The sequence below is a fragment of the Triticum urartu genome, chromosome 5, assembly GCF_003073215.2.
Source record: "Triticum urartu cultivar G1812 chromosome 5, Tu2.1, whole genome shotgun sequence".
Classification (NCBI taxonomy): Eukaryota; Viridiplantae; Streptophyta; class Magnoliopsida; order Poales; family Poaceae; genus Triticum; species Triticum urartu.
In genome coordinates this window covers 397,806,704-397,822,585 of record NC_053026.1, presented here as the reverse complement: position 1 = coordinate 397,822,585, position 15,882 = coordinate 397,806,704, and positions in this window count along the sequence as shown.

Here is a 15,882-nt window from a genome sequence, read left to right as displayed (position 1 = left end):
CTCCTTTGCCTTCTGGCCTCCTCCCAAAGCTTCTAGGGTCTCTTATGTCCAGAAGAAAAATTATCAAAAAGTTCCGTCATTTGGACTTCGTTTGGTATTGATTTCCTGGAAAACCAAAAACAGGCGAAAAAACAACAACTAGCACTTGGCACTAAGTTAATAGGTTAGTCCCAAAAAATGATATAATATTGCATATAAAACATCCAAGATTGATACTATAAATTATAATAGCATGGAACAATTAAAAATTACAGATACGTTGGAGATGTATCAAGCATCCCCAAGCTTAATTCCATCTCGTCCTCGAGTAGGTAAATAACAAAAATGGATTTTTTTGATGTGGAATGCTACCTAACATGTTCATAATGTAATCTTTGTTTTATGGCATGAATATTTAGATCCGAATGATTCAAAGCAATAGTCTATAATTTTACATAAATACATCAATACTCACGCATACCAACAAACAATCATGCCTTTCAAAATATCAATGCTAAAGTACGTTATCCCTACAAAATCTTATAGCCTTATCATGCTCCATCTTCTTAACACAAAATATAAATCATTCACTACCCCGGTGTTAGCCAAGAAATTGGTTCATACTTTTTTAACACACTTCAGGTTTTTCAACCCTCACGCAATACATGAGCGCAAGCCATGGATATAGCACTATGGGTGGAATAGAATACGTAGGTAGAGATTAATATGGAGAAGACCAAAAAAGGAGAAAGGCTCACATTAATAGGGCTAATCAACGGGCTATGGAGATGTCCATCAACTTATGTCAATGCAAGGAGTTGGGATTGCCATGCAACAGATGCACTAAGAGCTATAAGTGTAAGAAAGCTGAAAAATAAAACTAAGTGGGTGTGCATGCAACTTGCTTGCTCATGAAGACCTCGAGCATTTGAGGAAGCCCATCATTGGAATATACAAGAAAGTTCTATAATGAAAAATTCCCACTAGTTATATGAAAATGAAAGGATTGGAGACTCTCAATATGAAAAACATGGTGCTACTTTGAAGAACAAGTGTGGAAAGGATAGTAACATTGCCCCTCGTCTCTTTTTCTCCCATTTTTGGGCTCTTTTTAGCCTCTCTTTTTTATTGGCTCTTTTTGGCCTCTTTTTTTTATTTTTTATTTCCTCACTTGGGACAATGCTCTAATAATGAATAATGATGATCATCACACTTCTATTTACTTACAACTCAAAATTACAACTTGATACTAGAACAAAATATGACTCTATATGAATGTATGTGGAGGTGTACCAGGATGTGCAATGATCTAACGTAACATGTATAAAAAATGATGAATGGTGGTTGAGCCACAAATACTATGCCAGGTATATGATCATACAAAGCAATATGACAATGATGATGTGTGTCATAAAAACGGAACGGTGGAAGTTGCATGGCAATATATCTCGAAATAGCTATGGAAATGCCATAATAGCTAGGTATGGTGACTGTTTTGAGGAAGATATAAGGAGGTTTATGTGTGATAGAGTGTATCATATCACGGGGTTTGGATGCACCAACGAAGTGTGCACCACATCTCGAGGTGAGAAAGGGTAATGCATGGAACCAAAGAGGCTACCAAATTGCAGAAATGTGAGAGTGCGTATAATCCATGGATTCACATTAGTCATAAAGAACTCACATACTTATTGCAAAATTATTAGCCCTCAAACTAAAGTACTACTACGCATGCCCTTAGGGGTATAGATTGGTAGGAAAAGACCATCACTCGTCCCCGACCGCCACTCATAAGGAAGACAAACAATAATAAACCATGCTCCAATTTCATAGCATAACGAGAGACTATACGTGCATGCTTCGGAAATCACAAACCTTAACACTAATATTATTACTAAACCACAGTCATTCACTAGTACCTCCCACATATTACCTTTCGGTGTTCCGGGAACTGGGGTACCCAGACTTGCCTGCCTGTGGCCCACGGCGTGGCTTCATTGACAACCCGGTACAGCCCGACTTCAACATCAACAACTCAAGACCCTCGCGAGGGGCCAAGCCTCGCGAGGCAGATGACACCAAGACCTCCACGAGGCCAAAGCCTCGCGAGGCAGATGACACAAAGCCCCCCACGAGGAGCGGCCTCCTCAGGCCGGCTCCTGAGGAGCAGACATTTCTATGCAAGCCTTGCCTCGCGAGGTTCAGATGACGTGAGCCATGACGACAAAGGCCAGGCGGACGCTAGCAGACGCATTGTACTAGTTTCCTCTTTGGTGCTTGATACGTCTCCAACGTATCTATAATTTTTGATTGCTCCATGCTATTATATCATCTATTTTGGATGTTAATGGGCTTTATTTTACACTTTTATATCATTTTTGGGACTAACCTACTAACCGGAGGCCCTACCCAAACTGCTGTTTTTTTGCCTATTTTAGAGTTTCGCCGAAAAGGAACATCAAACGGAGTCCAAACGGAATGAAACCTTCGGGAACGTGATTTTCACAACAAACATGATCTAGGAGACTTGGAGTGGGCGTCAAGAAACAACCGAGGAGGCCACAAGGTAGGGGCGCGCCCTCCACCCTTGTGGGCCCCTCGTTGCTCCACTGACGTACTTCTTCCTCCTATATATATATCCCCGTACCCCCCAAACATCTAGGAGTACCACGAAAACCTAATTCCACCGCCGCAACCTTCTTTACCAGAGAGATCCCATCTTGGGGCCTTTTCCGGAGCTCCGCCGGAGGGGGCATTGATCACAGAGGGCCTCTACATCAACTCCATGGCCTCTCCAGTGATGTGTGAGTAGTTTACTTTAGACCTTTGGGTCCATAGCTAGTAGCTAGATGGCTTCTTCTCTCTCTTTGGATCTCAATACAAAGTTCTCCTCGATTCTCTTGGAGATCTATTCGACGTAATCTTCTTTTGCGGTGTGTTTGTCGAGATCCGATGAATTGTGGGTTTTTGATCCAGATTATCTATGAACAATATGTGATTCTTCTCTGAATTCTTTTATGTATGATTGGTTTATCTTTGCAAGTATCTTCGAATTATCAGTTTGGATTGTCCTTCTAGATTGATCTTTCTAGCAATGGGAGAAATGCTTAGCTTTGGGTTCAATCTTGCGGTGCTCGATCCCAGTGACAGTAGGGGAAATGGCACGTGTTGTATCATTGCCATCGAGGATAAAAAGATGGGGTTTATATCATATTGCCTGAGTTTATCCCTCTACATCATGTCATCTTGCTTAAGGCGTTACTCTATTCTTATGAACTTAATACTCTAGATGCATGCTGGATAGCGGTCGATGTGTGGAGTAATAGTAGTAGATGTAGAATCGTTTCGGTCTACTTGTCACGGACGTGATGCCTATATACATGATCATGCCTAGATATTCTCATAATTATTCACTTTTCTATCAATTGCTCGACAATAGTTTGTTCACCCACAGTAATACTTATTCTATCTTGAGAGAAGCCACTAGTGAAACCTATGGCCCCCGGGTCTATTCTCCATCATACAAGTTTCCAATCTATTTTATTTTTGCTATCTTTTACTTTCAATCTATATCATAAAAATACCAAAAATATTTATCTTATTATTATTATTATTATTATATTATTATTATTATTATATTATTATTATTATATTATTATTATTATATTATTATTATTATATTATTATTATTATATTATTATTATTATATTATTATTATATTATTATTATTATTATATTATTATTATTATATTATTATTATTATATTATTATTATCTCTATCAGATCTCACTCTTGCAAGTGGCCGTGAAGGGATTGACAACCCCTTTATCACGTTGGTTGCGAGGTTCTTATTTGTTTGTGTAGGTACGAGGTGACTCGCACGTGGTCTCCTACTGGATTGATACCTTGGTTCTCAAAAACTGAGGGAAATACTTACGCTACTTTACTACATCACCCTTTCCACTTCAAGGGAAAACCAACGCAATGCTCAATAGGTAGCAGTGCTAAGGAGGCAAGCGCAGGCGCGGAGTCCCGAGGAATCAGCCAAAGGTTCCCATTTCGGTGCAACAAGACCAAGACCGCCAGGACGGCAGGACAGAGGTCATCGGCGAGCCCACCACGGCGTCACGACCAAAGGCTTTTGCAGGCGAAGACTACTTTTGTTAGGATATCATGTACTAGTTGTCTCCCTTCGAATTTGGCCGTTTTGGAATCCCTTCCCGCCTTACATCTAGGAAGAGGACCAAGGCCACTATAAATAGGGCCTAGCCACCACCATAGAAGGGGGCAGATCATTCAGATCACCGTCTCCCTCATTATCTCACTTGAGCATAAGAACACACCTCCTCCTGAGGTTGTTCTCCCACTGTACTAGTTCATCCTCAGCCCCTCGAGGCCAATCCACCACAAAGCAGGAGTAGGGTTTTACATCACAAGGTGGCCCGAACTTGGGTAAACTGTCGTGTCCCATTTCCTTCCCGTTCATCAAGCTAGGCCGCGAGATTGGCGAGTAGGAAGACTGGGGAGGTCGAGTTCTTCACACGCACCCCAGTGTTTGAACCTCTAAAGATTTTGTGGAACCCGAAATCCGACATTTGGCGCGCCGGGTAGGGGTGCGTCGAAGGTCCGCCTCTCTGTCCGCAGCGCTCCGCTGCTCGGCACTCATGGCAGACGCTCCTCCATCAACCGGATCGCCGCGTGCTTTCGTGGGAGCCAAGGGCCTTCGAGCTTTCACCCCCGCCCTGCGGTGGGTGCAGTGGCCGCCCAAGTTCAAGCCGGACCTGCCGCCCCGATACGACGGAGCGGCGGATCCGGCAGGCTTTCTCCGGGCATACGAGGGGGCGGTGTTGGCAGCCGGCGGTGACGACAAGGTCATGGACAACTGGCTTCCCATGGCCCTCGCAGGCGCGCCACATGCCTGGCTGCTTAGCTTGCTAGGATCTTCTGTGGCCTCTTGGGAGGAGTTGCGCGGCCTCTTCGTCACGCGCTCCACGGCACTGGTGCCGCACGCCATCGCTGCCCTCCTTGGTGGTTCGCAGGCGCTGCCCTCAGACCGCCACATCAAGCAGTTCTTCTGCCAGGTAGGCGCTGCCCACGTGCAGCAGGGAGATCCCCCGGCTGGGTGGCGCTTAAGGCCGACCTCACCTTTGACTCGAGGGACCACCCGCGACTACCGCGGGTGCTGGTGCGCTCCTGGTGCTCTGCACCCCCACCATCTGCAACATGGTGGTCACCAAGACCCTCATCGATGGTGGAGCTAGCCTCAATGTGCTCTCCGTGGAAGCTTTCGGCTTGCTTCATGTGCCGCACGTCTGGCTCCACCCCACCAAGCCCTTCTCCGGGGTCGTCAACGGCTCCACCTGTCCCCTGGGGAAGATCCGCCTCCCTATAGCCTTCGGCACCCGCGACAACTACCGCACCAAGCTTATCGACTTTGAAATCGCCCGCATCGGCCCCCCGTACAACGCCATCCTCAGGTACCCGGCCTTGGCCAAGTTAATGGCAGCAACTCACCATGCCTACCATCTCTTGAAAATGTCGGGAAGCAGCGGCGTCTTCATCGTGGCAGGGGACCCCAAGGAAGCGTTGATAGCCCTCAAGCTCGCCTTCACGGCCGCGGCGGTCACGCGGACGAGTGAGTAAAGGAGCCCTGAGGCTCCGGGGGCTGCTGTAACACCCACACTAACAATCCCTACATCCAGCTATATCCATCCTTCAACACATAACCAAGAAACTTTCAGAAATCATGTACCTCAGCCTTCAAAAAAAGCATATGTTATACAAGTTATGGCAATACTCCCGAACTCCCGCCCAGTACTGGGTGGAATCGAGGTTATCTCACCAACAACTGCATAAAAGAGATTTTCGATGTCGGCGAAACTCAGGTATTCCAGAACTGCAACGATAAAATTGTGACGACAACACCTCGGAGCTCAACTCCCCGGGACACTGCCACAACCCCTAAATGTCAGGAGGCACCTAGAACAATGTTCTCATCACAAGACTATCAGAACGATTCCAAGATACCTGCGTGATCCGAAATTTTTTTCGTGAAATTTGAGAAGAGGAAAGTCAAAACATCTACGTCAGGATACCTCACTAGAGTGACAAAGGGACTGAGGAGTAAAAAGAATCCTACTCTCCGATATATATAATCCTAAGACTCAAAACATTTTGTTCTAGACTCAACAACGTCAGCGATTCGATGAAGCAGGGGGCTCCTAAGTCGGGCATGGCTCTGATTACCAACTTGTAACACCCACAATGCGGCTATATCTCCCACGTGTCGGGGCACGACTTAGACGCATAGACGCATGGTAGATTTGTCGCAAGAGGGGTAATCTTCACACAATCCCATGTACTGAATAAGAAAGGGATAAAGAGTTGGCTTACAATCGCCAGTTCACACAAATAACAAGTTAAACATACATCATACAGAGTACAATCAAGGTCTGACAACGGAACCAAAATAAAAGAAGAAAACCCCAAATGCTAGATCCCCGATCGTCCCAACTGGGCTCCACTACTGATCAACCGGAAAAGACACAAAACAATGACCAAGATCTTCGTCGAGCTCCCATTTGAGCTCGGTTGCGTCACCTGCACTGGTATCATCGGCACCTGCAACTGTTTGGAAGTATCTGTGAGTCACGAGGACTCAGCAATCTCACATCCGCGAGATCAAGACTATTTAAGCTTATGGGTAGGATAGGGTAATGAGGTGGAGCTGCAGCAATCACTAAGCATATATGGTGGCTAACTGATACGTCTCCAATGTATCTATAATTTTTGATTGATCCATGCTATATTATCTACTGTTTTGAATGTTTATGGGCTTTATTATACACTTTTATATCATTTTTGGGACTAACCTATTAACCTAGAGCCCAGTGCCAGTTTCTTTTTTTACCCTGTTTTAGGGTTTCGAAGAAAAGGAAAATCAAACGGAGTCCAATTGACCTGAAACTTCACGGAACTCATTTTTGGAAGGAAAGAAGCCCAGAAGACTTGGAGTGCACGTCGGGGGCTCTGCGAGGAGGTCACGAGGCAGGGGGCGCGCCCACCCCCTGAGCGTGCCCTCCACCCTCGTGAGCCCCTCATGGCCCCCCTGACGTACTTCTTTCGCCTATATATCTCCATATACCCTAAAAACATTCGGGGGCACAATATATCGGGAGTTCCGCCGCCAGAAGCCTTCATAGCCACCGAAAACCAATGTAGACCTGTTCCGGCACCTTGCCGGAGGGGGCAATCCCTCTCCAGTGGCCATCTTCGTCATCCCGGTGCTCTCCATGACGAGGAGGGAGTAGTTCTCCCTCGGGGCTGAGGGTATGTACCAGTAGCTATGTGTTTGATCTCTCTCTCTCTCTCGTGTTCTTGAGGTGATACGATCTTGATGTATCGCGAGCTTTGCTATTATATTTGGATCCTATGATGTTTTCTCCCCCCTCTACTCTCTTGTAATGGATTGAGTTTCCCCTTTGAAGTTATCTTATCAGATTGAGTCTTTAAAGATTTGAGAACACTTGATGTATGTCTTGCCGTGTGTATCTGTGGTGACAATGGGATATCACGTGATTCACTTGATGTATGTTTTGGTGATCAACTTGCAGGTTCCGCCCATGAACCTATGCATAGGGGTTGGCACACGTTTTCATCATGATTCTCCGGTAGAAACTTTGGGGCACTCTTTGAGGTTCTATGTGTTGGTTGAATAGATGAATCTGAGATTGTGTGATGCATATCGTATAATCATACCCATGGATACTTGAGGTGACATTGGAGTATCTAGGTGACATTAGAGTTTTGGTTGATTTGTGTCTTAAGGTGTTATTCTAGTACGAACTCTAGGGCTGTTTGTGACACTTATAGGAATAGCCCAACGGATTGATTGGAAAGAATAACTTTGAGGTGGTTTCGTACCCTACCATAATCTCTTCGTTCGTTCTCCGCTATTAGTGACTTTTGAGTGACTCTTTGTTGCATGTTGAGGGATAGTTTTATGATCCAATTATGTTAGTATTGTTGAGAGGACTTGCACTAGTGAAAGTATGAACCCTAGGCCTTGTTTCCTAGCATTGCAATACGGTTTACGCTCACTTTTATCATTCGTTACCTTGCTGTTTTCATAATTTCATATTACAAATACCTTTATCTACTATCCATATACCACTTGTTTCACCATCTCTTCGCCGAACTAGTGCACCTATACAAATTACCATTGTATTGGGTGTGTTGGGGACACAAGAGACTCTTTGTTATTTGGTTGCAGGGTTGCTCGAGAGAGACCATCTTCATCCTATGCCTCCTACGGATTGATAAACCTTAGGTCATCCACTTGAGGGAAATTTGCTACTGTCCTACAAACCTCTGCACTTGGAGGCCCAACAACATCTACAAGAAGAAGGTTGTGTAGTAGACATCAAAGCTCTTTTCTGGCGCCGTTGCCGGGGAGGTTAGCGCTTGAAGGTATATCTTTAGATCTTGCAATCGAATCTTTTAGTTTCTTGTTTTATCACTAGTTTAGTCTATAAAAGAAAACTACAAAAAATGGAATTAAGGGGTACCTCATATGCTTCATCTTTTTAATATCTTTCATGAAAATAAGGATTCCGATAATTGTGCCAAAATGCTAGAAGAAGAATGTATTAAAATGTTTGGCACTAAATCTTTGGATGATGAGCATGATTGCAATGTTGTTAGTATGAATTCTTTGAATATCCATGATGCTAATGATATGCAAAGCCACAAGCTTGGGGATGCTATGTTTGATGAAGATGATATTTTTTGTCCCCCAAGTTTTGATGAGCAAATTTATTTTGATGATAGCATGCCTCCTATTTATGATGATTATATTGATGAAAGTGGGTTTGGAAGAGTGTCAACTTTAGGAAGTAATGATCCCACTATTTTGGAGGGTGTTGAATCTTATTGTGATAATTATGAAAGTGGGTTTGGAGAGGTCATGACTTTAGTTAATGTTAATCCCACTATTTTGGAAGAGTGTCAACTTTGCATACTTGTAGATCATGAAAAGAATGCTTTATGTGATGGTTATATTGTTGAATTCATTCATGATGCTACTGAAAATTATTATGAGGGAGAGATATGCTTGTAGGAATTGCAATAATATCAAGTTTCCTCTCTATGTGTTGAAAATCTTGAAGTATGCTTGTTTTACCTTCCTATGCAAGTTGATTCTTGTTCCCATAAGTTGTTTGCTCACAAAATCCCTATGCATAGGAAGTGGGTTAGACTTAAATGTGCTAGTCATATTCTTCATGATGCTCTCTTTATGTTTCAATTCTTATCTTTTATGTGAGCATCATTGAAATCATCATGCCTAGCTAGGGGCGTTAAACGATAGCGCTTGTTGGGAGGCAACCCAATTTTATTTTGTTCCTTGCTTTTTGTTCCTATTTAGTAATAAATAATTCATCTAGCCTCTGTTTAGATGTGGTTTTATGTTTAATTAGTGTTTGTGCCAAGTAGAACCTTTGGGAAGACTTGGGTGAAGTCTTTGCGATCTTGCTGTAAAAAACAGAAACTTTAGCGCTCACGAGATTTGCTGCCATTTTTTACTGGAGAGTGCGATTAGGTTGATTCTTTTTGTAATGATTAATAGACAAATTCCTCAGGTCCACCAATTTATTTCAGAATTTTTGGGGTTACAGAAGTATACGAATGATACAGATTACTACAGACTGTTCTGTTTTTGACAGATTCTGTTTTCTTGTGTTGTTTGCTTATTTTGATGAATCTATGAGTAGTATCGGAGGGTATGAACCATAGAGAAGTTGGAATACAGTATATATTACACCAATATGAATTTAGAATGAGTTCACAACAGTACCTAAGTGGTGATTTATTTTCTTATACTAACGGAGCTCATGAGATTTTCTGTTGAGTTTTGTGTTGTGAAGTTTTCAAGTTTTGGGTAAAGATTCGATGGACTATGGAATAAGGAGTGGCAAGAGCCTAAGATTGGGGATGCCCAAGGCACCCCAAGGTAATTCAAGGACAACCAAGAGCCTAACTTGGGGATGCCCCGGAAGGCATCCCCTCTTTCGTCTTCGTTCATCGGTAACTTTACTTGAGGCTATATTTTTATTCACCACATGATATGTGTTTTGCTTGGAGCGTCATTTTATTTTATTTTGTTTTTTTTGTTTGAATAAAATACCAAGATCTGAAATTCTTAAATGTTAGAGAGTCTTCACATAGTTACATAATTATTCAACTACTCATTGATCTTCACTTATATCTTTTGGAGTAGTTTGTCATTTGCTCTAGTGCTTCACTTATATCTTCTTAGAGCATGGTGGTGGTTTTATTTGAAGAAATTGTTAAACTCTCATGCTTCACTTATATTATTTTGGAGGAACGTTGCAGAAAACAAAAATTTTCCTACTCGTTTCACCAAGATCCATCTAGGAGTTCATCTAGCAACGAGTGATTAGATGCATCTACATACCTTTGTAGATCGCGAGCGGAAGCGTTCGAAGAATGGGGTTGATGTAGTCGAACACGTCGTGATTCAAATCACCGGAGATCCTAGCACCGAACGGACGGTACCTCCGCGTTCAACACATGTACGGAGCGGATGACGTCTCCTCCTTTCTTGATCCAGCAAGGGGGAAGGAGAGGTTGATGAAGATCCAGCAGTACGACGGCGTGGTGGTGGATGCAGGGCGTCACAGTAGCAGGGCTTCGCCGTGTACTACGAGGGACAGATGTAACAGGGGAGAGGGAAGCACCAAAGGCTGAGGTATGAAGTCCTCCCTCTCCTCAACTATATATAGGAGGGCCAAGGGGGGGTGCGCCAGCCTAGGAGATCCAATCTCCTAGGTGCGGCAGCCAAGGGGAGGTTTCCCTCCCCCCCAAGGCACCTAGAGGTGCCTTCCACCATTGGGACTCTTCTCTTTTGTGGAAACCTAGGCGCATGGGCTTTTGGGGCTGGTGCCCTTGGCCCATGCAGGCCAAGGCGCACCCCCTACAGCCCATGTGGCCCCCCGGGACAGGTGGCCCCACCCGGTGGGCCCCCGGGACCCTTCCGGTGGTCCCGGTACAATACCGATGACCCCGAAACTTGTCCCGATGGCCGAAACTGCACTTCCTATATATAATTCTTTACCTCCGGACCATTCCGGAACTCCTCGTGACGTCCGGGATCTCATCCGGGACTCCGAACAACATTCGGGTTACTGCATATACATATCTTCACAACCCTAGCATCACTGAACCTTTAGTGTGTAGACCCTACGGGTTCGGGAGACATGCAGACATGACCGGGACGACTCTCCGGTCAATAACCAACAGCGGGATCTGGATACCCATGTTGGCTCCCACATGCTCCACGATGATCTCATCGGATGAACCACGATGTCGAGGATTAAACAACCCCGTATACAATTCCCTTTGTCAATCGGTATGTTACTTGCCCGAGACTCGATCGTCGGTATCCCAATACCTTGTTCAGTCTCGTTACCGGCAAGTCACTTTACTCGTACCGTAATGCATGATCCCGTGATCAACCACTTGGTCACCTTGAGCTCATAATGATGATGCATTACCGAGTGGGCCCAGTGATACCTCTCCGTTATATGGAGTGACAAATCCCAGTCTCGATCCGTGTCAACCCAACAGACACTTTCGGAAATACCTGTAGTGCACCTTTATAGTCACCCAGTTACGTTGTGACGTTTGATACACCCAAAGCACTCTTACGGTATCCGGGAGTTACACGATCTCATGGTCAAAGGAAAAGATACTTGACATTGGAAAAGCTCTAGCAAACGAACTACACGATCTTGTGCTATGCTTAGGATTAGGTCTTGTCCATCACATCATTCTCCTAATGATGTGATCCCGTTATCAATGACATCCAATGTCCATAGCCAGGAAACCATGACTATCTGTTGATCAACGAGCTAGTCAACTAGAGGCTTACTAGGGACATATTATGGTCTATGTATTCACACGTGTATTACGATTTCCGGATAATACAGTTATAGCATGAATAAAGACAATTATCATGAACAAAGAAATATAATAATAATACTTTTATTATTGCCTCTAGGGCATATTTCCAACATATATTTGTGATTCTTTAGAACAGCATGGTAATTTGCTTGTTATAAAATTGTCCTATATGATAGGCATCTGATGACCCACAAGTGAGGGGATCTATCATAGCCTTTTCGATAAGTAAGAGTGTCGAACCCAACGAGGAGCAGAAGGAAATGATAAGCGGTTTTCAGCAAGGTATTCTCTGCAAGCACTGAAAATTATAGGTAACAGATAGTTTTGTGATAAGGTAATTTGTAACGGGTAACAAATAGTAAAAGTAAATAAGGTGCAGCAATATGGCCCAATCCTTTTTGTAGCAAAGGACAAGCCTGGACAAACTCTTATATAAAGTAAAGCGCTCCCGAGGACACATGGGAATTATCGTCAAGCTAGTTTTCATCACGTTCATATGATTCGCGTTCGGTACTTTGATAATTTGATATGTGGGTGGACCGGTGCTTGGGTACTGTCCTTACTTGGACAAGCATCCCACTTATGATTAACCCTATTGCAAGCATCCGCAACTACAACAGAAGTATTAAGGTAAACCTAACCATAGCATGAAACATATGGATCCAAATCAGCCCCTTACGAAGCAACATAAACTAGGGTTTAAGCTTCTGTCACTCTAGCAACCCATCATCTACTTATTACTTCCCAATGCCTCCCTCTAGGCCAACAATGGTGAAGTGTCATGTAGTCGACGTTCACATGACACCACTAGAGGGATGACAACATACATCTCATCAAAATATTGAACGAATACCAAATTCACATGACTACTTATAGCAAGACTTCTCCCATGTCCTCAGGAACAAACGTAACTACTCACAAAGCATATTCATGTTCATAATCAGAGGGGTATTAATATGCATAATGGATCTGAACATATGATCTTCCACCAAGTAAACCAACTAGCATCAACTACAAGGAGTAATCAACACTACTAGCAACCCACAGGTACCAATCTGAGGTTTGGATACAAAGATTGGATACAAGAGATGAACTAGGGTTTGAGATGAGATGGTGCTGGTGAAGATGTTGATGGAGATTGACCCCCTCCCAATGAGAGGATCGTTGGTGATGACGATGGTGATGATTTCCCCCTCCCGAGGGAAGTTTCCCGGCAGAACAGCTCCGCCGGAGCCCTAGATTGGTTCCGCCAAGGTTCCGCCTCGTGGCGGCGGAGTTTCGTCCCGTGAGCTTGCTTATGATTTTTTCCTCGACGAAAGACTCCATATAGCCAAAGATGGGCATCAGAGGGCCACCAGGGGCCCACGAGGCAGGGGGCGCGCCTAGGGGGTAGGGCGCGCCCCCACCCTCGTGGACGGTGGGTGGCCCCCTGGTACTTCTTTCGCCCAATATTTTTTATATATTCTGAAAATAATTCCGTGGAGTTTCAGGACTTTTGGAGATGTGCAGAATAGGTCTCTAATATTTGCTCCTTTTCCAGCCCAGAATTCCAGCTGCCGGCATTCCCCCTCTTCATGTAAACCTTGTAAAATAAGAGAGAATAGGCATAAGTATTGTGACATAATGTGTAATAACAGCCATAATGCAATAAATATCGATATAAAAGCATGATGCAAAATGGACGTATCAACTCCCCCAAGCTTAGACCTCGCTTGTCCTCAAGCGAAAGCCAAAATCGAAAAATATGTCCACATGTTTAGAGATAGAGGGTGTGATAAAAATAAAATACGGACATGAGGGCATCATGATCATTCTTAGAACAACACATATATATTGTCATATGATCTCTTATGCTAAAGTAACAATTCATTCACATACTCAAGTATGAATCAGAAACTTCATTGAAAACTAACAAACTATAATCTCAGTCATTGAAGCAATTGCAATTTATCGTATAACATAGGAAAGAGTCAATATAAGAGCTTCTCAGCAAGTCCACATACTCAACCATCATTTAGTCTTTCACAATTTCTAACACTCACGCGATATTTATGGTTATGAAGTTTTAATCGGACACAGAGAAAGATAGGGGCTTATAGTTTTGCCTCCCAACTTTTTACCTCAAGGGTAATGTCAACAATAATAGTTCATGAAAACCCACATCCAATTAGCCATATATATCAGGATCTTTCCAACACATTGTGCTTGCCAAAGGATAAAATGTAAAAAGGAAAGGTGAAGATCACCGATGACTCTTGCATGAAGTATAAGACAAGAATAAAAGATAGGCCCTTCGCAGAGGGAAGCAGAGGTTGTCATGTGCTTTTATGGTTGGATGCACAAAATCTTAATGCAAAGAACGTCACTTTATATTTGCCACTTGTGATATGGACCTTTATTATGCAGTCCGTCGCTTTTATTTCTTCCACATCACAAGATCGTATAAAGCTTATTTTCTCCACACTAATAAATCATACATATTTAGAGAGCAATTTTTATTGCTTGCAACGATGACAACTTACTTGAAGGATCTTACTCAATCCATAGGTAGATATGGTGGACTCTCATGGCAAAACTGGGTTTAAGGATATTTGGAAGCACAAGTAGTATCTCTACTTGGTGCAAAGAATGGCTAGCATGAGAGAGGGAAAGGCAAGCTCAACATGTTGGATGATCCATGACAATATAATTTATCTCAGATGTAAGAAAACATAACCCATTACGTTGTCTTCCTTGTCCAACGTCAACTCTTTAGCATGTCATATTTTAATGAGTGCTCACAATCATAAAAGATGTCCAAGATAGTATATTTATATGTGAATCCTCTCTTTCTTTATTACTTCCTATTAATTGCAACGATGACCAAAACTATGTTTGTCAACTCTCAACAACTTTTATTCATCATACTCTTTTATATGTGAGCTCATTACTCTCCATAAGATCCATATGATCTCTTTATTTCTTTTTATTCTTTCTCTTTTATTTTTACCTCAAGATCATAGCAAGAGATAATCAAGCCCTTGACTCAACACTAATCTTTATTATATATAGCTCACGGACTCGATTACATAGAAGGATCATAAAGCAAAACTCAAAACTAGATCATACTAAAACTTTATTCTACTAGAAGATATTACCAAAAGGATCGAACTAAGAAAAACGGTAAAGATAAAAGTGATGGTGATACGATACCGGGGCACTCCCCCAAGCTTGGCAGTTGCCAAGGGAGATGACCCTGATACGTCTCCAACGTATCTATAATTTTTGATTCCATGCTGCTATATTATACTGTTTTGGACATTATTGGGCTTATTATCCACTTTTATATTATTTTTGGGACTAACCTATTAACCGGAGGCCCAGCCCAGAATTGCTGTTTTTTCGCTGTTTTAGGGTTTCGAAGAAAAGGAATATCAAACGGAGTCCAAACGGAATGAAACCTTCGGGAACGTGATTTTCTCAACGAAACAGACCAGGGAGACTTGGACCCTACGTCAGAAACAAGAGAGGAGGCCACGAGGTAGGGGCGCCTACCCCCCCAGGCGCGCCCTACCCTCGTGGGCCCCCTGTTGCTCCACCGACGTACTCCTTCCTCCTATATATACCTACGTACCCCCAAACGATCAGATACGGAGCCAAAACCCTAATTCCACCGCCGCAACTTTCTATCCACGAGATCCCATCTTGGGGCCTGTTCCGGAGCTCCGCCGGAGGGGGCATCGATCACGGAGGGCTTCTACATCAACACCATAGCCTCTCCGATGAAGTGTGAGTAGTTTACCTCAGACCTACGGGTCCATAGTATTAGCTAGATGGCTTCTTCTCTCTTTTTGGATCTCAATACAATGTTCTCCCCCTCTCTTGTGGAGATCTATTCGATGTAATCTTCTTTTTGCGGTGTGTTTGTTGAGACCGATGAAT